Source organism: Anser brachyrhynchus (assembly GCF_964034855.1).
Source record: "Anser brachyrhynchus genome assembly, chromosome: 3".
In the NCBI taxonomy this organism is placed as follows: domain Eukaryota; kingdom Metazoa; phylum Chordata; class Aves; order Anseriformes; family Anatidae; genus Anser; species Anser brachyrhynchus.
Genome location: NC_137696.1, coordinates 30,279,633 through 30,303,506, shown reverse-complemented (window position 1 = coordinate 30,303,506; position 23,874 = coordinate 30,279,633). Strand labels below are relative to the sequence as shown.

Here is a 23,874-nt window from a genome sequence, read left to right as displayed (position 1 = left end):
GCTGAGACTATTCTCTAAATAAGGATGTGGCCCAGACTGCTTGAAATGGTGTGTGTGCGTCTGTGCCTCGCAGAGTGATGATGGATGCTTACAGGACGAGAATGAACCTCTATTGCTGTCCTTTTGCAATACAGATATATCACTCTGCGAACTCAGAGAATTAGAGGCAGGTTTTGTGCTGCCAGCCCCAGGCCTTCAAAAAAAAATGAGATGATTTGACATCATGTATTTTTAAAATAATAACCGTGGATTCTGGTTTTGGTTGTCCTTTATTTTCTGAACAGAGAGCATTTCATTTTCAAGTCTTCCACTTCTACTTCCGAAAGGGCTAGAACTGTACTTAGCAAAACAGAAAGCCCAATCCTTGCTGTATGCCAAGAGGTGAGATTTTAGGAAAATTACAAGATGCGTGAGCTTCTGATAACGATATACAAGCTAACCTTTCTGTATGGTCAGGCTGTATTTCTCAAAATGGGAAGTGCACTAAGAAAAAGATGCACACAAGCTTTGGCATGCTTAATTTGTGAAGATTCAGCATTCAGGAAAAGGGCATCAAAAAGAATTTGGGAGGTGATTGCAACATGAGTCTGGCACTTAAACCAAGAAGGTGCTCGAGAGGAGGTGAAGACGATTAAAGGGGTAGGCAGAGCAGCACACAGCCTGTCCTGAAGCAGAGGGATGTGAGCAGACAGCGGTGTGACAGCTTGCTGGGGTGGCTCCATCCTCGTGAGCCACGTCCCTCGCTGGGTGAGTGATGCTGAGGCCTGCTGGCACCACGGCATCTGCCCCCCGGCTGTCACCCACTGCTGGCATCACACACATCCTCCACGCCTCTCGTCAGCCACAGGGCGTGCGCACGGCTGCAGTGGCTGGAGTTCTTCCACTGCCACAGACTGTGGTGTCTGTCCTGAAGGAAGCACTCTTCCCCATCGCTGGCTTGGCATCACGAAGACACAGCATCAGGCAGTCAAATGGGCTGTGAGGGGGGTCATGGGAAAGCCCCTGGTGCTCTCTAACTGTGCTGAACTATGTTGTATGACGGTCTCCTGGGAGCCCCAAAGGAAGACCTGGTCTGGGAACTCCCTTGTCACACCAGTATCACCTGTCTCCTGTCCCAGTTGGTGCTCCCTGCCTGCTGCAGCCCCCAGGGTGCTCATTGCTGGGGCAGGACCAGCTTTCCTCTGTTTAAAAAAAGTTTAAGAAATGTCCCTCCGGTTCCTGCACTAGGAGGCATCATGGCTACGTGATACAAATGCATCTGTGGTGTAAGATCAATCTGACAGATCAAATTCTGGGAGAGGGTAACTTCGTACATTGGTCTGCTGAACTTCCCCTAACAACAGAAAATCCTCTCCGAGGAGCAAATGGCTGGGGAACAAATGGGTTGAAAACCATTTCAAATGGTGCCTTGAAGTAGAGTTTGTGTTCCTGAAAGCTTGCTCGTTTCTTCCAAATACGAAACTAATAAAAGAAATTGTCTTTCCCTAGAAGCCTTGCCTTGTGATAGCCATCTGCTAATGAGAGATACTATTGTGATGAATAATGCCATAATCTTTGGGAACATTTGCTCCAAGAGAGCCTTGTGGCAGCAGGAGGCTTCTCTCCCACTCCTAGATGTAGTTTGCATGGGAGCATAGGCTCACCAGGGAAACGCAGCGATGTCTAAGGGCTTGCATCCATCTCAATTGCCATTTGCTAAATCAAAGATGCCAGCCTGCTATGTTTCAGCCCAGAGCAAAAACTTCTGGTTGTGTGGTGAAGGGTGGAAATTTTTATCATCTCAGCCATAATTGGTACAGCTGTGTGCTGCTCAAGCAAGCAACAGACAAGTAGACAAGCAGATCACCAGAACCTGGTTTCATCAGCGTTGGTGCTATTTAATAGGCAATCTTTTTTTTTTTTTTCTCCTTCCCTGTGGGTATAAAAATTGTCTTTTTTGTTGTTGTTGTTACTGTTGTTGCAAGCACAATCTCTTTCAACTTCCTTTCACTTTCAGGTACCTCTGATGATATTCTGCCAAAATCAAGGGAAACATGGGTCTGGTTGTAGATCAAAGAAGTAAAAATACTATTTAAAATACTGATTGCGATGTTTCCCTGCAGGGAAAGGAAAAAAAAAAAAAAAAAAGGAGAAGAAGAAGAATGGGTATACAGCAGGAAATACAGATGCTGCCAAAAGCTCCCTTCTTTCTGAGTTTCCCTGAGATAATCTATGCTGTTTCTCAGTCTCCAAATGGAATTGTCTTAGATGTGGGTAGTTTTAGTGCCTGATATTTGCAGATAAGTTTATTCTTCATGAATGTGTCAAAGGTTGTTAGGATAGTTCCATTTTGTCTTCCAGGGGGAAGGGAGGCTGCCTGTGAGTGGCAGGAAATGCAAAGCTGGCTGGAGGGGAGAAAGACAGAGACTGAAAGGCGGAGAATACAGGCAGAAGGTTGAACACTGACAAAAACGGGAAGCGACCATATGCACTAGCAGACACTTGAAGAATTCATTTAGCAGCTTTCAGTCCAGCTAGCAGTGGTGTGAATTTTCCTAGAGAAGGGGATCCATAATTGCTCAGCAGACTGCAGGAGAGAAGGCTCCAAACTGCTGGTGCAGAAGCAGCACGTTGTACTTACAGGAGACAGGATGGAGCAGAAATGCAGAATTACCGTGTGAGAGAGAGTTTTACATAGGGTTGATACAGGGCCTTATCAGGAGACTGAGTGAATGAAATAACTCAGAGGATGGTTTGCTCCTCCTCCACATTTTCTCCTGCTGTTCTCGACTTTGCTCAGCATTCACCTTCAGAAATTTTCTGCCTCTCTGTGCCTGATGAAGGGGAAGTGAGCAGGCTGAGGAAGGAGCAGGTCTGCCCAGATTCTGGGTAAAATAAGCTGCAGACATTTCCCCTGCCCGTCCTGTCCTGTGGCTTCTCGCCCCTGCTGCAGGAGGTGTAGCCTGCAGCTCTGCCGTCGGCATCGAGGGCTTGGCATGGGAAAGTCTCACATCACTAGCACTGGGTTTCTCGTTATGAGGATGGGATTTATCTGGCCCTTGACTTCCCTGGGTTTTGGCAGAAGATCATCAGAGATACCTGAAAGTGAAAGGAAATTGAAAGGCATTGTGTCTGCAACAACAACAAAATCATGTCACCGCTGATTGTTTTTGCCACTAAAAAGAGTCTCTGAGTAAGTGACCCACCGACATGAAAATTCTTTTTGAAAGCTACCATGCTTTTTCTGGGTACTCAGCACCCTTCCTGTAGCAGACTGGTTGGGGTTTTCTTCTTATGACTCCTTTGTAGCCCTATTTTTAAGGTAGCCGGGCTCAAGTAGCCTTAGATCTCACGTTGTTATGTGTAGGAGAAAAGCCTTGAACTCTGCTCTGCTGAAACAAAGCATACCCTAGCACTGGAAACTTATTTCAGAATATGGACTTTGGGGCTGGCCAGTGGAAAAATAACAGAAGCAGAAGGGGAAAAAGCATGTTTTAAACCAACAGCTTGTTTGGTAGCTTCTGTCTGTTTGTGGACAAATAGGGGTACCTTGTCAGTAAGCCAGGCCAGGCGATGTATGCACAGATATCTACTTGCTTAAATCCTCAGAGAAAAAACAAAACAAAACAAAACAAAACAAAAAACAAACAAACAAAAAAAAAACGCACTTGCAATGAGACAGACACAAAAGCTGAAAATATTTGGGATCACATTCAGGAAAAAAATATATATATATATATTTTTTTTTTTACACAGCTTCAGAAACAAACAGCAAACCCATTGCTGCCACATAGTTTATTTCGCTTGTAAATGGTCCAATGGTTCTAACACTTTGTCTTCTCAAGGAAAGACTCTTTGAAGTTGATGTAAATGAGACTTGTTATCTCCTGCAAAGGAAAATCACATTTGTAATCACTAATGAAACTTGTGAGACACACTGCTACCACAGATAAATGTGATGGATTTTAGAAAGTGTTCATTTTAGGTGCACAGTGGTACAACAAAGTACAGATTGGCTCAGCAGCCATCTGAAAAGGCTGCCAGTTTCTGCTGTCAGGAATATGAATAATAATACAGATAAACAAAATAAATTGAATTGTTCAAAACTAATGCTACCGTAAAAAACAGCAGAACCTGCCAAAAAAAAAAAAAAAGACCAAGTAATTTCCCTCTTCAGAGAAAGAGGTAGGAGAACAGCATCAGTTTTTAGAACATTTTCGCTGCTCATCATTAAAGACTGCTTAGTGATATAAAGCTTTTAAAATAAGTACGGAACGAAGCTGACTCAAACTAGATGCATATAAATATCTGGGGAAGAAGTCCACTTAAGCTAATGGATAGAAATCAGAGGGGGGAAAAAAAAAAAGTTGACTAAAAAGTTTTAGGTTCTCTGTTTGCACTGGGTCACACTGCTTCCTGAAAAGGAGATATGCATTGACTTTAAAGGACATTTCAGAAATACATTTAGCTAACTGAATATAAATTGTACTTGAGATTCTCTGCTAATAAGAAGGAAGACAAGGCAGACCGTGTAAAGGGAGTAATCTCAGATGTTGCCTGGTGCTGTTACTGCATTTTCCTTTGGTGTTGTCACAGAGGCTCAGTTTGTGGCAATGGCCCACAGCAGAATGCTCGCATAAATGTGAAACTAATATTATTTATCTGCAAAATTGCACGGTACTGTTGAACAGCACTGTGCAAGTTACTCTCGGGCAAAATTTTCCCTGACACTTCAGGCGGGTTAATTGAGTAAAAACCGAAGTCTACAGCATATAAAACAAAAAGAGGACATCCACTAAGCAGAACCAATTTCTCTTTCTGTGTGATGACTTTGGCGCTGCTTGGCCCCTTACCAGCAAGTCAGTAGGGCTCCCGGTGAATTTCTGAACAGGAGTTTTCAGGGAAAATCCCGGGTGCCGCAAGCAGTCACCCAGTTTGGTAGACAGCAAATTTTCCTCTGAGTCAGCCCTCCCTCACACCTCCAGAAAGCTGGGAGGCACAGCCCGTAGCCCTGTCTTCCCACCCACCCTGCCGCAGCGCCGACTGCTCCTGGCCGTGGGGACCAGGCCTGAGTCACCCCGGAGCCAGTGGGCGCCTCTGGCCCCCTGCCCTGTGAGGACGTTTTCCTGTGGGAATAAGTGATGTTAATGCTGGTGCCCAGGCTACATCTCTGATTCACCCGTTGTGGTTTTGTTTGTGGAAAGATTTAGACTGAGCCGTAAACTGCAGCTCGGTGATTACTTTGTTTGTCTATAATGCCTCCAACTGCCCTTCTAAGAGAGCAAGGCCATGCCTTCCTTGCCCACCCCAGGCTATTATTATGTGGTGCTGAACTGGCTTTTAAGCAAACAATTGCCAGGCAAGAATTTCCGTCTATTATTTTTCTGAATCCTTCAAGTTTCCTTGGTATTAGCAAAGGCAAAACTTTTGGCTGAAGTTGAAAGAAATCATGTGAGATTCGGTTAACACTGAGTTTTGGTGTCTTGAAATAATTTCTCTCCTTTTGCATCTGTGCTTGCGTGTGTTTCAGAAATAGAACTAGAGAATTCATCCAGATTTATAGATTGATCCCAAACAAGAATCTAAGTATTCAGCATATTGTGATTGCAGTTTTGATTTTCTGCAGTTATAGTGATTCAGAGAGTAGATCTTTAACAAGATTTAAATGGTGACATAAAAACATAAAATGTGCTTGGAAAAAATAGCATAAGCAAAAAAAAAAAAAAGGTCTGGTTTCTGTATGTGTGGCACAAATAAATGGTTTAGCAAGGAGTCATGGGCTAATACGTTTTGAAAAAATGAAAGCAATAAGTGAGAAACATGGACCGGGCTGTATTTTGAATGGTGAGACCTGGGGTAGTATAAACAGACAGTGCTTGAATCCAAGATTTTATTTAACATCTTAACTTTTAGAAAATGTAATATATAATTTCCGATTTCTGGTGGAACCAACATTTTCTTATTTTTTATCTGTTGTTTCTTTATCCTTCTATTAAATAAGAAGAAAGGAATGGTTTCTAGAGAGGGAAAAATAAACAAAAGGTATTCAGAAGATGTTCAGTGCACACAAGGCCAGAGTTCATTTGTTTCTTCCTGTAACCACACTGAGTCTAATAAAATGTGTTGCTTCTGCTTACCGACCTTGCTTCAACTCCTGTGTAATTGCTGCTCTCTAAATACCACATCATGTGCTCTGTTGACGTCATGGCCATTTGAGACTCTAATTATTGTTAAAAACGAAGCAAAGCTATCTCAAAAGGGGAAGAAATGCACGTAGATTTCAGATCATATAATTTTTTTTTCAGGCTGAACTTGGCATATGCATGTGTTGTTGAAGTACCTAATGCCAGAGGTGCTGATAAATCTGAATTTTGTCACAGTGCCATGGAGGAGTCAGTAAGGCAAGATGCTGAAATCAGTACCACCCAGGAAGAGGCAGAGTTTCCCATCTGACAGATATTCCCTGAGGCACGGCCAGTTCTCCACCTGGCACATCTCTGCCTGGGCTCTCAATTCACCTCCTACTGAGGACAATCAGCCCAGGTAATAGACCTGGAGGAGAAAAATGAATTCCTCATCAGTCAACAAGTGCTACAGACATTGCCTAAGATTGTGGGAATTTTGGTGCTCTGGTGCATGATGTATGTTGGGCTCAGGTCTACAGGTGTTATCCCGTGTGTTACTCCCCCCCCTCTCATTTGCAGGTTGCCTTTACGCTCGGCATGGTGGGGCTCCCACCTGGGTTTTTCTCTGCCTCCCTGCGAAGGTCACCAGTAGTACAGGACTGCAGGGGGTGGTGGTGGTGGTGGCAGAAAGCGAGTGGGTTTTTTAATAAAAGGAAAAGCTAAGGAAAACTGTAAGGTGGCTGAGGCAAGGTTTGGGACAGGGGCATGATCAGCCATACAGCATTTTGTTCAATATACTCATTGAGGTAGAAATTATAGGAGGAGGACGAAGAGGCCTCGGCTCATATAAGTTGCTTCCTTAAAGCTGTGAAGTACGCTGCTGACCACATGGGGCCAGAAGAAAGTACTGAAGTGAAAGAGCTGTGGAGAGACCATATCAATGCAGGAAAAGTCTCCTCACGGAGGCAGCACTTCCTCACCCTCCAGGCAGGAAGACCCTCCAAGGAGTCTCTGATCATCATTACGGTAGCCCATGGAAAATCTGCAGACAAAGAGACATTGGAGCTATGTTGTGCGTTTAGACTCATCCTTACTTTGAAAGGCAAATTCAGGACAACTCAGCCCCAGGAGATGTATCCTGAGAGAGGAGAAGCTGAGGCAGCAGCCATACATTTAGCAAAGACCTGCTGTGCCCATATCACAGTGGATGTATGCACCAAAGCCCAACAGCCCCTTAATGGATAACTGCCAGATTATCCACAGGGCTGTTTAATGTACTTTATGCATCTGGGGCTGCAATGTCCGATCTGAAAATTGGCTAAAAGTTGTGTGAGAGGTTGCGAATTAGAGGCCGCAGCTTGTGTAACTGTGCAGAGTGATCACTTCTAATGCCCAGCTTCCCCCTTCTTGAGGGCTCAAGAGAAATGTCTGAACAGTCCCTCGAGGTTTTGTGTTCTTAGACCTTTGGAGGACAGTGTGTGCTGATATCACTCTCTCCTGCCAGAGAGGAAATCCACTTGATACTGACCATAACTGCTGCTACAAATCTACTTCATAAAGCTGCTCTCACTAGACAGTTTTTTTGTTTTGGTTTGGTTTTTTAAAAAAAAGTAGCAGCAATCAATTTTCTGAGTGTTTAAGCTTGGGAGATTTTTGTGGTCAGTGGGATCTTATGGGAGCTGAGATTTCCCGGATGTTATTACTGGAATGCTGCAGCTGCATTTTTAACTGTCGGTGGGCTGGAAGCTCTTTATTTTCCTGTTCCTCACTAAGCAGCTTTCACATGGGACTGGATAACCAAGGTGCTGCAGAGCCCTCTGGCTTAAACAGCCAGCAGAGCTCTGGAGGTCTGCACTGAAGTGCTTTGTTGGATTAAGGTAATGTCTAATAACCCCTTTGAGAATTGTATCTTTGTTGCCCAAAGCTTCTTAGATAATAAAGAGCAATTCAAGAAAGTGAAGACTTCCACTCAGCATCTGCTTTTTACCAGACTTTGGATGGTTTCTATGCACAAATGTATTCATGCATCATGAAAATACCACGTGTTGGGGCATCAGACCATAAACAGCAGTACCATAAATGCACTAGTCATTAGTCACTCTGTGTTATCAGCTCTTATTCCTATTGTTCTTTTTCCTAAAGTCTTTAGTCATCCAACTGGGCAGCGGGGATAGTTCCATGACAGCTATGCAAAGATAGAAAACCTGCTGAAAAGCAGCATCTTGTCAAAATGAGCTGGACTTGGATCTCCTGAGTTTATAGCTCGCTGAACCAAAAGTGCTGGCATTTCTTTGCGTAAAAACAAATGTAACTTTCTGCTCATTCTTGGCACCTGGGGTAGAGCCTGAGGATGAGTAGGCTCCATTTGTGACACATAACTCTACGGGAATGTGCTTGGTCTTGCTTTTTATAAGCTTTAAATCATTACAGGTTTACAGAAACTGGATGATTCCTTACAGAACCAGGAGACATTATTATCATTTAATTGCATCTTGAATTCTTCCTTAGAAATCCAAAGCAGAAATATAAAAGTATATGAAATGTCACGGAATTGCTTGCAATTGAAAACAAAGCCAAGCACGCTCTTGCACAGGCTCTTTTTACAGCCCCTTTCCCTTCAGCAATACCATTGTCCTGGAATTATTTCTTCCATTTTTCGGTTAGCAAAACAGACAACGTTGTTTGAAGGGCTATTCATCTAGGGCTTGTCAACAGATCAGATATCTAGAAAGTGAACTTGAATTTAATTAAAGGAGTGAATTCCAAAATGAATTAATTAAATTGAATTAAACTGCCCTGTGGACACTGTTAAACAAATCACAGTGGTTGCCAGCGCTTCTTCCCTTTCGACGAGTAAAAGTATCTATGTGGGAGTTTAATTTAGTTTATCCAATCCACTTTAAAGATTAATAAGGATTAGCTTTCCTGGGTGTCCTCATCTGTATGAGCGGACAGCCCTCCCAGAGGCTGGCTGCAGCTCCAGCAATGCTGGGGCATTTTTTCTGTGGTTACTCCCCTGTTGTGGGAAAGCTCTTGCACCGCTCGCATCCTGCCCACTCATTTCCAGCAGGGACAGAGCCAGGCCCCAGTTATGTCTAAACACTGCAAAATGCGAGTGGTGGTGGGATTTTTTTCATACAGGCAAAGAGGAGTGGTGAAGGCCATCTGATCTGGCGGTGCTGGAACTCGGGGTAGGGAGGAACATGTGCAGGATCCCCTGAGCAGCCCAGCAGGAGCAGGGACTGAGCCGTAGAGCCCGCTTCAGCCTTCCAAAAATGAATTTCGGTAATCCGTGAGACATCACAGAAGAATGAAAGGGAGCTTCAAAATAGCCTCGCTTGAAATAAAAAACATACTTTGGCAAGGCTACGTAAAATGAAAACCGACGTGCTTGACCATCGTATTGACATGTTCATCAAACCACTCGACAGACTGCAAATATCCCCGTGGACTCAGTGCCAGACGTCGGGGCGGCCAACCAGATGTGGAGCAGACCGTGGCTGGGCCTATTTGCTCCTCCAGCAGGGGTGGAGGGAAGTTGCTTGCTGGTCTGCTGGGGCCACAGCCCGCCAGGACCATCCCAGCACCAGAGATCCCAGCATCTTGTCTTTTCATGAGGTGTTTCAGGGGGAGGTTTTCTCTGCCTGTTCTGGGCTGGGGACTTGGCTGATGGAAAGCACAGTAGGGAGAGGGTTGAAGTGAGAGCATGATGAGTTTTAGGATGGGGAGTGGTGCTACAAAATACCAGTTCTCTGCAAGTATTTATTATCATACAAAAGCGTGAAGCTGAGCGTGTTTTTGCAGGATGCAAGTGCTCCAGCACATTCCTTGATCAGATGTCTGTACCTTAGGGAACTGGGCTCCTAGCAAGATTTTGCACGATACCAATTCAAAATAGACTCCTATAAGAGCCACTTCAGACTTGTTTTAACTGAAGAGTATTTGTGCCAATAAAGTCACTTACTAAGAGATTGCCAGGAAGCAAAAGCAATAGCTAGTCCAGTCCTGAGCAGCTTGAAAATCTGCTACATATGTATTTATACAATGTCTGAGTGCAGGTGCCAAGACATAGCTCAGGGCTCACAAGTTCCACCAGCACAGGAATAATGGAGTTGATTACTGCAAACACACGGCAAGCAAACATGCTTAAACATCTTCAGAGGAACATTACAAAGGCCCCATTTTTCACCATATTTTCTAAATGTAGCAGATGCTGGGGACTGGCTGTCACGATGCAGGTTGCCAGGCATCTGAGAACCACAGTGAATGTGCTGTTAATCATTGGTTGCACTTGATCAGCTCTGAGCAATTATGAAATGTTGCAAGACATTCTTCAGTGGCTCAGTTACAGTAAAATAGAAGCTAATCTCAAAACAAAGAGACTGTCGAGAAGTAATAATTTCTTGAGAACACAATGATACAACCTGCTTAATTCTCGGGCAACTAACGGTGTGTGACGATGTCGTCCAGCTCTGCAAACAGTGCAAGCACTAAGCCAGGGCTGTGGGGAGGCAGTACTGTCAGCCAAGCAGCCAGACTACTCTGACAAGCGCCTTTCCCAAAGGCCACGACTCCACAAATCCAGTTTGTACAAGAGCTGAGCTGTGGTAGGTCAGTTGCTTTCTTTTTACATCGCTTGAGAGAAAATAGGATGGGCTGGCTTGAGAAGCAAAGGGAACGCAAACAATCAAAGAAAGGGAAAAAGAACTTGAAATGCTGATTCTGAGGGAAAAAGCAACCTTTTTCAGCAATGCTGATTTTGTGATTAGTAAAAGGAATCCTAATAGTGTTCTGCAAATATTAGTAAGTGTTGAAATAAGACTTCAGTGCTGAAACAGTCATAAGAATATATTTCCTTTAACGAATCAGAACTACCTACCTTACGGCAGACTCATCTTACCACACACTTAAAGAGAGGGAGGTTTGAACCAAAGAGTAAAAACTGAGTTGGACAATTGTTGTTGAACTTGCTCCTGAGCCATGGAGAAGTGGACTGGGCACAAGGGACTGGTGACACACAGTCTTAGGGTCAGAGAAATGGAGTGAGGCGCCAGCTTGACTTCAGAGAGCTCTACCACCCTGACAAGTTTCCTGTGTGATGCTGAGTGAGATACGTGCTCTCTTTATGTCTCACTCTATCACCCTGGGCTGCTTGTCTACTTATACTGAAAACTCTCCTGTGATCTGTATCTTTCTGCGTAGTCTGTATTAACCTCTTCCTTAAAATTATTTAACTGCTGTTTGGAATCCTTTGGTTTTTATTCCTTTCAGAGTTGCATAATAACAGAGAATATCCCAATGGAAACAAAAGGAGTGAGCTTTTTGGGCCGCAGCTGCTATTCTGCTTTGGCCCTTTGACAGAAGTGCTTTGCCTGTCTCAAACCAAAAGCAACCATCAGCTGCACTCTCTCAGAATAAAATGGGATGTACCCATCCTGCAGACAGCAAGCAGACTTGAGAGCCGGGGCAGAGGCAGTGGTGCTAAACATAGGCAATTGCAAGCACAGCATTGCTATGTGCTGGGCTTCCATGTGGACAGCCCAAGCACCAGACACGAAGCACAGGGAGGAGCAGGTTTTGACAGCTTGCCCCTCGCAGCACTGTGGCGTGGGCTGCCCTTTGTCACCCTGGGGAACTGTGGTTCTGGGTACAGGAGCACTACTACAAGCCTACTTCATGGTAATTCAGGGAAGGATTAAAAGGCTGCCTAAGGTTTGCACGCAGTGTGTGACTAAGGGCCAGAGTGGATGAAAACTGCCCTTTTGGAAAGCTACAGGTTTTCTTCTTGCCCTTGAAATCACAGGCTCAGATCAGCTATGAAGGAACCCAACTTAATGCATCTATTTTCTCCCGCTGTCCTATAAAGCAACAGCTGATGGGGTGTAAATGTCACAGTGAAAAGGAGTGAAGCCCTGCTGCACTGCTCCACTCCTGAGGTGCTCTGGGCTCTGCTGCAGAGCTCTTGTACACTGTGGCTCTTTGAAGGTTTATGGAAAAACATTTGAAAGAGGAAATGCTACTCACTCATACACAACTTGTAGGTGGAGGTGGGGGCTGACTTTTTAAAGTTAAAATGGGTTGCTCGTCTCCTGATTTGCAGTGGGAGTCAGATGCCAGATAACACACTTCTCTCTGCACCCAATGCATCTTATCTCCACTCTTTGTGTTTTAAAAGTCTGACCCTGGGCTCTTGTGTGCTACTTAGACTTACTTTGCTAAAGATAAAAATAGCACACAGGAGCTATTTCTGTCATTTGCAAAGCAGTTCTAGCATTTTTTTTGCTTGAATCTTTGGGTACATTTTCCCTTCTGTCTCTCCCCACTCCTCCGCCCCAACCCCCCCCCCCCCAGGATCCACACGATTAAATCCATATTTTGCAACTGCATTTTTCTTTCCTTCTGAAATTCTTTCAGATTAACCTTATCTGTTATACCAAAAAATCCCTTTAACTGCTTTCTCCAGTCTTTCAGTCTCATCTCAGTGGGCACATTTGCATAAATGTTGCTGTGGTGTTGTAGGAATCTTTACAAAGGAATTGGTTTGCAGAGTTTAAAAAATTATAAAAGATTTTACACTTCTTTGCAAATATGCCAACTATATCATCCTTGAAGCGGCATTTAAAATATAGAAAACAGTTAAGCTAAGGAAAGTCAGTCTTCAGAAGATGTGTTTATTTGCATTTGTATTAAAGGTATGTTGTATTAAAATATATTTTAAATGAAAATACAGTCTAATGTGCATTTGCATATACTGAATATGTATATCTGCATGAACTGCTTTAAGGTTCTTTCAATAACACCATCTTTCAAAAAAAATCTTACTAAAGTACAAAATGTCAAGTATTGACTATAAAAAGTATATTAAACATTTTGAGAAAATTGACAGAAAAAGAAAAACAAAACAAGACACCTCAGAGCTATGAAATGATGGTATTATAGTAATATACTATTTCTACATAGCAACATAAATAAATTTAAAAAAAAAAAGTGCTCTACTCTTCTTCAGCTTTATATTCTATTCTTCCCCCATAAATCATAAGTGGTAAAAGGTAAAGTCTGCAATGCCCCTAATTCATTATATCATCAGATAATGTCCAATAGGGAATACCCAAACCCTTCTTTGGTCCTTCTTTTTCTGAGCACAGCATAATAAAGACCACAAGGTGAGCTGGAGCTGTCTGCATTGTGGATTAAACTCAAGCTTGGAGGTAGGGGAGGTCATAACTCCCCTTCTTTTCTCTTGTTGAAACTTCCCTTCGGAAGTTGCTTTCAAAAAAAATTCAAGTAGAAGGAAAATGGAGCTTTTTATAACACTTCTTAAAACAAAATATGTTGCTATGAAATGACAATATTCAAACATACATCCATTTTTAAAATGCAAAAACAAAATGAAACATCTGTTTTGACTTAGTGCCATTGAATTTTAGCATTTGGAAATTTAAAGATTTCAGCTTTTGGATTCCCATGCTTTTTATAAAAACAGGCCCCTCCTTCTCCTCCCCCAACCCTTAAACCTCAAATCTGGAAAATATTTAAAGCAGCATGTAGATATTCTCTTTTTCCCTCGCTTCCCTCCCACCCCCTTTTTCCTGCTGTTTTCTAACCATTTCCAGTTGTCAGGAAGATGTGCTGCTAGAGCAGAATGGAAAGAAAAATCATCCTATGAAATAAACCCAAAAGAATATACAGGTGTTTGGGCTGCATGTGTCTGTGAGAGAGATCTTCTCCAATGTTCATGTGTCCTCTAGAGATGCAGACTTTGAAACAAAATGCTTCGAGCCACGTGTTTGCTTCTCTCGTGCATGTTGGTTAAAATGCATCTCTAGGCTGATCCTCTTTATACCTACAGCTAAACTGAGGAAGCATTACTGCTGCCGGAGGGGATTGTCTGGTATGGTAACTAAATCTGTGAAATGGGAACCATCCACTTTAAATAGGAATAGCAATATTTCTCTTCCTTTGTAAAGTACTTTGAGATTCACAGAGGAAACAGACCTGTAGAGCATGATTACAGGACTTATTTGCTTTGCAATTACTGACACTCACAGCACAAAGAGAGTTTTATGCCTTCTTAATAAGGTGCAAAGAAAGAGTGCAAAAACATGTTGTTGGTTTTTTTTTGTTTGTTTGTTTTTTTCTTCTAGGACTGTTTCTGAAGAAGTCCCATTGCTGTTCCTCATACACCGTTAGCCTGTCACTTCTGAAAATAAGGTGACTGAAACCTGTCACCTCTGAAAATAAGGTGACTCCCTTTGAAAATACAGGATGTTTTGGGGTGGTCCAGAGTCAGCAGTAACCAGCAAAGATCATCTGGAAAGTAACTGAGAGCTGAAATATTTTACCTCCTCTCTCCTAGCTTTCATTTGTTCACCCGAGTATTTTTTGCTTTCCTGAAAGGAAAACATTGCTGGTTATTGTAATAGCCATGAATGTGCGCACAGATATGAAGGTGTCAGCAGCCTCTGGGTGTTTCTGACACCACTGAACTACCCAGGTTGAGCTCGGGGGGTTCAGAACCAGAGCTGGTCTCCACGTCATGCCAACTTCTGAAATGTTCTGATGGGACTTTTGAAATATGAGTTTTGTTAAAACACAGGACGGGATGCAGCTATTTCCATGACCATCTCATTCCGTAAATGACTGATTACAGGTTTACAAATAATTGCTTTAGATTCCTCTGGTTAGTCCTCTGGTTGTCTTCTTCTTGTCCTCTGGTTATCTTCTTACTTGCCAGGTGCTTATGCTGGTATCATCAGTCCGCATTTTGTGGGATCTGGATGGACACTTGCTCCCTGTCTCCCATTTAGGTTTGCCATTTCTGCATCCCTGAAGAAGTCTCCTTCGAATAACACTGAAGCTGGACAACTGGCACGTCAATGGGGGTCATAGGGCTGTCTGGAGAACTTGAAGGAAATTGCTGGCTGTGGCTGCCATTTGTCTTTTGGATGAAGAAACTGCCAATGTCTTCTTCTAGGAGAGAGCTCACTCTTAGCAGCAAAAGAGCAAATGTCAATCTGCGTTGCACTAAACACTTCCCATTGAACAAAGGTCTTGGAAAGCTAGTTTCTTACTTTGTTTCCTGGTCATTACCATGTGGGTCTTCATATTAAGTATAAAATTTTAGAAAATCAGAATCCCACTTGCCACTTAGGGGAGAATTTTAGTAGTAATACTGCTGGGCTCTTTGTTTGCCTTGAACTGTACTTGGGGATACTCGTCACACATTTTGCTTCAAATAAAATTTACCCTTCTGTGTTGCATGTTCTACTAGTATTGGGCTTTTCTTGAATAAGCTGTCAGGACAAGAGGGAGGATGAGCAGAGAGATAGATTGTAGTTCTCCTTCCTCCAGCTGGACTGTTGCTTTTTTTTGTTTGGCAAAACGGAGACAATCCCAACTTCAGCTCCAGCCTGTGCTAGTAACTGACAGGCACGAAAGGACAATCTGGTATCTAGTGACTGGTGGACTTCAGGGAGGCATTAATCATGTTTTCTTTCCTTTTCATGGGTCCACAGGGCTGATAGAGAGGAAAACATGAGAAATAGCCTGAGTTCCCTCCCAGTAAGTTTTGTTTGTTTGCTTTACTATTATGCAGACTTCACGGTTAGTTTCCACTGCAGTGGTGTTTCAAAGTTCATTGCTTTTTATTCAAAGTTACTTTATTGTACTGTGACAACCATTTATGTGCTGTCTAATAGAGATTGTTATACTAATGGATGTCCTGTTTCAGCGAAGTTTGTGTCTTACAGTTCAATTCAACGAGTCAAGCTTCAAGCTATTATTGTGTGAGTATTCGTAACTGTGGACTTTGCAAAAGCACACAAAGGAAAACATCCACCCTTATGACTGTTGAGTAGATAATGCTGTGGAAATAGTTTTCCCTGCAAGTCAGTGGCATGTAGTAATGACTTTCATTGGCTGTAACTTTCCTTTGAAAGCTGAAATGCTGCCTGGTGCTGGTTGACACTGATATCTAAAGCAAGAGTGCCAATCTACTTTGTCATTTAATACTTCCTAAATATATATATATATATTTATATTTTCAAACAAAACAAAACAATTAGATTAAAAATGTCTTTTGCAGCCTGCCCACTGAAATTAGTAGTGTTCCATAGAGAGAGGGAGCTCAGGATTTTGCCCACAGTCATGATCTATCTTAAAATATCACTTATTGTTCCTGGTGAGCATCAGTAAAGACTGCAGTCGAACTATCTCTACATTTGATAAGACTGCCAGAGTAGACAAGGACAAATTATTCCAGAAAGAGTGGTTAAAACATGCTCCTGTGGGTTTTATGGTTGCACGGTTTAATCCACCCCTCGGCAAATCTGCTGTCCTACCAGTACTTTCCAGTTGGTAGTTCTTATATAGGTATATTCTAGCTTTGAACAAAGGTGAACAAAGACTGGAAATGTTATATTGCAGGTATATCTCTACATCTGAAAAAGTAATTTTGCTGGATTAACAGCCTGATGTAGAAAATGGTAGAGCTTTTTTTTTTTTCTGTAATGTTTTAGCTGATATTGAAACAAATGTGGTAGGTATACTCTGTGGAGGTAAATGCTTATTGTCAAGCTCATTATAATTGACAGAAATTTAAAAAACAGGCTTCTAATTTTAGGTACCGACTTAAATATTTAACACCCACAAAATTTTACTACAGTTAGATGCAAATCAGCTGTGTAAATGAAAGGATTGAGGCACAGTGTATGAGCCATGATGTACCTGTCCAGTTAACAGACAACTGTTTATGCCCTATTTTACAGCATTTGAATGTCCACTTTGTGAAAGTTCGAGGTGTGTATTAAAAGATGTGGAGAGCCTGTACTTTCTATTCATAAGGATGGAATCTCAGGTATGCCTTCTTGTGCCATTGGTGCATTTGAAAATATGAGCTCCCAGGCTGTGTGAGCAGCTGGGTGTTTTTATGTCCAGCTGCACATTAATTTCCTCGTTACAGTTTAATCTTTGTGTGCATATTAAAATTTTGTGAACCGGCTTGTTTCTAATCAGATATGCGACCTACTTTTAAAAAAATTGTGCAATTCTAGATAATTTAAAATTTGTTGTTAGGCTTGTAGCAAATAGCTACTGAGCCACTATTGCAATGAAGGAACTGAAAAAATAATTAGCATTGAAATTAAATCAAAATTATCATCAGGTCTAAATAAACTTGTTGAATACTTTTGTTTCAATAATACCAACTTTTAAGTCATAAAGCTTCAATCAAGCATACATTTGTTTGCTTTGTTCTCATTATTAGCTTTGTGTCAGTCACTGAATGGAACTGGTTTTTGTGGTGAAATTAGACAGTCCTTCAGGGGCTTGCAGGAGCCTGCAGGATCAGCATCTTAAATCTGATGTGTTATATTTAGTTTCAAGGAAAGCCAGGTGAATAAATTGTAACTACATAAGCAGTTAATTTGCTTCCTTTGGCTTGTAAGTGAGAGCCTAGACATTTCACAGTTCTTGATTATTAACCATTTTTGTTGGCTTGAAGGAGGTGGATGGTCTGTAAGAATGCTGTTAAACCTGGGGTGCATGGTGTATGTGCGGGTGCCCACACAGCCCACCTCAGGCCAGTGACTGGGATGCAGTACTTCTCATACCAATTTTAATTTAATTTTATATAGCAATTACTGAAATTTATGACAAAAACCCCATCCCTCTCAGAAAAGCTTTCTCCACCTATGGCTCAATTTTCCACTACTCACAGGTAAAAAGAGCTCAGTAATGAACACTGCAGCAGGTAAGTGAAAAGAGAAACAAAAAGAACTTGATAGACATTCTCATGAATTAAAATAAATCCTCAAGGACTATTAGTAAGATTACACAAGTGAGCACCAACTTTACATATCTATGCACTAAATCTTTAACCCCCCTGTGAACTCGTTATTGTTGCTTTCTAGAATAGCACTGGAGAATAAAATCACTTTTGAAAGAAATTTGTGGGGTTTCATGAATGCCAGCGATGAAGATCCCTGCTGTTCCCATGTTCACCTTAAAAATTTCATATCAGCAATGTCTGAATAAGAAGCAACACAGGAAATTAAGAAAACCCTGCTGAAACCTTTTCAGGGTATATTAAGCTGTGAATCAGATGAAGAACTTGTCTAAACAGATTAATTTCAACAGTACTTAGCTTGTACAAAGTCATTATGATGTACACATACCTTACCATAGCCAAAGTGCTTTTGTTCTTTGCAAGGCTCTATTAGAGGTAAAAATCTGTAGAGACAAGTTGGTTAGCAGCCTGATCAGCACCCAGGATATTGCAAACACTGCTGACTGCTGTTACTGACCTTTGAATGCCACACGTTTCTGCGTTTGCTGGCGAAAGACACAGCCTCTTGTCAAAACATCCCATCAGAAAGGAGAAAGTGCTTGCTTGCTTCTTCTTTTGATGGAGATTTGGATGATTCAAACTCCAGACATTTTAAGAAAGTAAAAATGTTTGAATGCCTGATGGATGAGTCACAGTGTAATTTTGGATCTGTCTGTTGGCATTACAAAGTATCCATTGTAGTGAAAGGATTTCCTGATCTTGAAAATGCTACTGAACCATTGGCTTATAACAGCAAACTTTTTTGCAAAATCTCTGACATTAAAAATGTCTTTTTAAGCTTTCCATCTGAGACACACCTTGTTTTTCTGTCAGGCACTCTCAGGAGAATTTACTCTGCATTTTCAATATTGGAGGTTTCTGTTGTCAGGCAGCTCAGTAGGGAGGAAGAACCAAGAGCTAACTTTGCACAGAGTGCAGGCAGAATGATTTGGAACCTGCTGTCTGGAGACCATTGCTATGACCATTTTGAACTTCTGACTTAAATTCATTTTCAACTAGGTCTTACTGAAATTCAAAAAACAAACAAGCAAACAAACAACAACAACTAAAAAACACCAAAATGTAGAATGCTTACCTATTAATGAATGCAACATGAAAGTAGTAAAAGCAAATAACAATAATCAAGTACACAGAGCAAAAATTCATGAAATGTTGCCCATATATTCTAACAGATAGAAAAAAGTCAGGGATCTTGATGTTCCTTCTAAAACTGCCCAAAGGCCACACAATGTGCCATGCTTTAATTTTGCTCTCTGCTCTTACACTTAAGAGCATCTATGTATTTATGCATAAATGTATTTCAAATCTGACATTCAGAAGTTTGGTATGTTCAAAACCTTAACACTGGATAATTTTTAAAATGTCATTCTTTTCTGTTTTTCATTCTCAAGATAGAACTAGGGAAAAACAAGAAAAGATTTCTGCAATGCTGGGAACACTTTGCAATTATTTTTTATTTAGAAACAGGTTGGCCAGTCCTCTCCTGAAATACAAAAATAGGTTTTCTGTTTGTCTTCTCCACCATAAAAATCTCTGGTGTCTACTCAAGTGTATACTGAAGTATACCCCACCTTCTAGTTTTCTGTTTTAATAGGCATTGAAGCCAAAGTGCAATGTTTGCATAACATTTTAAACATTATCCACACTTGATTTCTGTGAAGTGATTAGTTCAAACACATGATGTTATCTTTTGTTTGTTTGACTGATATTTTTATATTTCTTAATAAGAAAGATTTGCATTTAGTTAAAATTGTAACATCTACCTTCAGACATTTAGCATCAAGTAATTACTTGATTTATTTGTGGCATAGAAAACAAGTGTTTTGGGGTCAAGACCTGAACTTCAGGGAAATTGGCATTACATTTGTATTCATAGATGTCAACAGAAATTTGCCACCCCACTGCAATAACCAAGATGGCTAGACATTGCTTGTTGAGTAAGAAAATACTGAGCACTTCATGAACCTTAAAATGCTGTTGCAGATAGTCATGCTCACAACCTAAGCACATATTGTATCTAAGTATTTCCTAGTTTGGACTAGTTTCCAGATTCTAGACTAACAAACTAATTGTTCCGTGAGATAGCGCAATCATAGCTCACAAGTATTTTCACAGACCACCTTTTCAAATATATAGAAGGCAGTGATCAAGTCAAGGTATGTTTATTTTAACTCACACTTTTAAAAAAAGTGGGCCATGAGCTCAGGAATTTTAATAAGGGACAATGTTGTCTTTTCATTGCAAAATTAATTGGTGAGGAGAGAGAAAAAGGGAGAAATGTTTCTTCTTGACACAAATTTGGTATATATTACATTCATCCATGAAAAGACTTCAAGACTGATATTACCTTTCTTTCCTACATCAAAGGAAGAATATTCAAGTAAGCTTTTCTTTGAATCAGTGGAAACATGACACAAAAGTATTTCATCTTTTCTTCTCCTAATAATTATAATTCTGAGCATCTTAAGGGTGTGGAGGAGCCATAGCAATTCTTCAGAAAACAGGATTATTTTTTTTTTAAGACAGCATGAAAGTAAAAAGAAAGATAACCTTTTTCCAAACTCATTGAAATTCTCAACCTAAAGCAACCTTGCATTCACTTTATCTTTCAACACTCCCAGTAGTGCTAGCTGCTCCTGAGGCAGACTGGACACGTCTTTGTTAAGAAAGCAACCCAGTTCATGGGCTCCAATGGGCTTGCTCTTGGGTCTGAGCACTCCCCAGCCTCAGCCAGGTTTGCTGAGTACTATTTCAACTCAGGTCTGTTTTGGCATGAGAGACATGATCTCAATCGCATGTCAAGGTGAAGGCAGATAAACTGATGTTGATATTGAATAAAGCCCACCCCAAGGAAGAAGAGTTGCAGGGTATCCCAGGTGTATGTTTTGGACCCCGTGCAGGGTTTATCAAGTCTAAGAACAATTTTCCATCACTCTACCTTCTCCCTCAGCAAGGGACAGAGGACACCAACCAAGAAAAAAAAAAAGATGCATTGTAGGTTTTCTGCATTTCAAAGATGAATCACCAACCTCAAAAGATGCCTTACTTGAAGAGCTTAACAAACATCTATGAGAAAGCCCCTGGGCAGGCAGCCCATGCCCCATGAGCATGCCTCTCACTGGGCTGGCCAGCCCTCCGAATGCTACACCAGTGGTATTTAGAAATCTGTCAATATGCATGGCTCAGGTGTAACATTACTGAACACCGTGTACAGTATTTTGTGCCTGTAAAAGCCAGAACAACTTGCCCCAACTATGGGGCAAGTGTTGTGCACAGCTCGTATTTCCTGGTGGTATTTGCATTGGCAATGTTGTTTGGAATCCAGTGTGTTTTAGTCAGAGTGTTTACCCTTCTGTCTATGAAAAAGTAGCCACTGGATTTGTTTCCCGTGGAGGTGGAATATGATATTTCAAACTCTAGCTTTTTAAACAGCATTTTCCTTATTTTTTTTTCTTTCCCATTTTCTTTTAGCAATTTCTCCTTAAAGCTTTTTTCCTGACTTTTTATTTTCTATATTTTTTTCCACTGCATATTTTCACTAAAGCTTCATTCAGTTTTGGGCATTTCAGATTGGTTTCCTTACATTGGTAACGGTATTTTGCTGTAGCCAATCCTTGCAAAGTTACCTACATTTTTGTTCACATAAAGACTATCTGTTTGTATTTTATTTTTGATTTAGTTTTAAATAATTAGATAATTGTAAATTTCATTAGATTAATATTGGAAAGAAGAGTGAACCACTGAAATTTGAAATCAATGTATTTATTAACATTTGTTTTCAGTTACAGATGTTTGTTATTCAAACAAAAACTGAAGCTAGCATTTCTTTCCAGGCTGAGTGATAATTACTGAAGGAGCAGGAAAAAGATCCTGCAGTTGTTGTCTGTAGGTATTTCAAATTCCTATTTTGAGGTCTGAAAACACTATTACCCCATTTTAGAAATTTTTATTCTTCTACTGATGAACAGAAAGCAACTGATATCTGTAGGCCCTTTTTCCATTCAGAAAACTTGAAATTCTTAATTTTGCAATATCAGATTAGCTGTTGTGTTGACAAACCTGAATCTGACACTTTTTTTTTTTTTTTCCTAGGGCTCCAAGCATCTTCGTTTCTAGAAAGCAATGTTACCCTGGTGTCTTCAGACTGGCTCCTGAGATATAAGATTGAGTATCTTCCACCCTGTAAAACCTCAAGCTTTTTTGAGTTGCCTAGTAGATATTAGAGTAACCCGGTGATGATATAACCAAAATGCTACTAATAAACATACTGCAATGAATGCTTTTATTTCCATATTAATTCTTACAAAATAATAGGCTTCTGGCCCTTAGAATTGCTCCTGTGATATGAGCTCTACTCTATAACCCTTGGGGTTTCATTAGTCAAGACACACATTCAGAGCTGTGCATTGCATAAGCTTTTCAAAGACCTTTTTCTTGCTCAAGGAAGAAAAAAAAAAGAAAAAAAAAGAAAAAAAAGTACTTTCAGTGTTTTATTGTTTGAAGAAACCATTTGAAATCATTTGTTGCTAGTTCTTCAGATGTTATTAAATGGTATGAAAAACAAATATATGAAACATTGCTGAACCTTCTTACCATACTCTGTCTGTAAAATGGGTTAAAAACCCCAAAACAAAGGTACTTTGAATTCTGCAAGTGTTCTGTTCACTACTGAACTATATGGAAGAGGTAAGGTTTCAAACATGCTGAGAGGGTTTCCAGCTTCCAGCCAATGCTGTTGGGTCCAGCATTGCATCCCCATGAGTCCTAAGTATTCTTCCTTGCTCCACCTTTTGTGTCCTACTTCAGTTGGGCTGGTCCTGAATGAAGCTCACTGACTTCACAGTCTTTCTTTATAAATATTTTCTTTCTCTTTGCTGTTATTCAGCAGTGTTATGACAGAAAACACTGATTGGTTTTGCATGAACACCCTCTGTTCCTTGTGTAAAGTTTATTAGCAATGGTGAGTCAGGGGAATAATTTGCTTAAGTACTGATACAAGCACTGCCATTTATTTTGGAAATAAATTGCTGAGAAGAAGGCTGTACAGCAAATGTTTGCTGATTCTGCATATAGTTCCTACAAAACCTGACCTTGTCATTCCTACAAAACCCGACCTTTCCTTATGTTTTATAACAACCTTGTGAAGTCCACTTGCATTATCGGGTGACAGATTCCAAAATCAAGAATCACACATACAAGGCAAAAAAGTTTGGGTTGTTGCCCTAATTTCTGTCAGGGGGTTGCACAATATTTCCCATGAAACAGCCACTTTACAGAAGAATTAAGTGCATGCTTCCCTCCAACAGCTCTGCCAAACCACCTCAATGGGATGTAGACTGAGTGGGTAGCCCTAATATCTAAACTGTCCCTCCTGAAGATAAAAAACCAAACCAAACAAAACAAAACATTGTAGAGTGGGAGAGGAAGCGCAGAAGAAGCTGTGTGGAAGTTTTTAAAGTAAATTATTGAGCAATGCATGGTGAGCTGAAACACTGCCTAATGCCTCAGAGTGAACCACTTCTAATTCCTAATTATTACATCTTTTTCTTGACCTTGAGGGACCTCAGAATGCTCTTAAGCATGATTTCCAAGCCTTTATTAATCAAGGGAAAAGAAACTCTGTTCCTTGGACTGTATCCTCTCCTGCAATGTACTTAGGCTTAATGATGCATCAAGTTTACAATGAGCATTTTGACAGTCCAAACAGATGCATTAATCATTCTGCATTAACTCAATTTTTAGAGGAGTGGGAAAATGTCCTGTGTGTTCTTATGATATGGAAAAATATGCCTACGCATTGTCCACATGATACAAGAAGAACCATGGACTTCATTTCCCAAGGCACTCTTTCAAAATAGAGAAAGAATTTCATTTGGAAAAATCACTGCAAGGCTTTCAAAGATGTGGTCCAGGTGGGTCACCCAA

At 41.0% G+C, this 23,874-nt stretch overlaps 2 long non-coding RNA genes across 3 annotated transcripts in view; one reads left to right on the top strand and one right to left on the bottom strand.

Moving 5' to 3' along the window:
- LOC308192501 overlaps positions 1–23,535 on the top strand; it is a 54,734-nt gene extending 31,199 nt beyond the window's left edge. The window contains exons 2-3 of the long non-coding RNA XR_013948849.1: positions 15,620–16,959; positions 22,042–23,535. This is a non-coding gene — a long non-coding RNA (uncharacterized lncRNA). The remainder of the gene's footprint in view (positions 1–15,619; positions 16,960–22,041) is intronic.
- LOC308192500 lies at positions 14,092–19,599 on the bottom strand. 2 transcript variants are annotated; one of them, XR_013948847.1, is made up of 2 exons: positions 18,407–19,599; positions 14,092–15,621 (listed from the first exon to the last, which is right to left on the bottom strand). It is a non-coding gene; the product is annotated as an uncharacterized lncRNA (long non-coding RNA). The 2 variants fall into 2 exon arrangements; XR_013948848.1 differs by having other exon boundaries at positions 18,278–18,413.
- Positions 23,536–23,874: the final 339 nt, after the last annotated feature.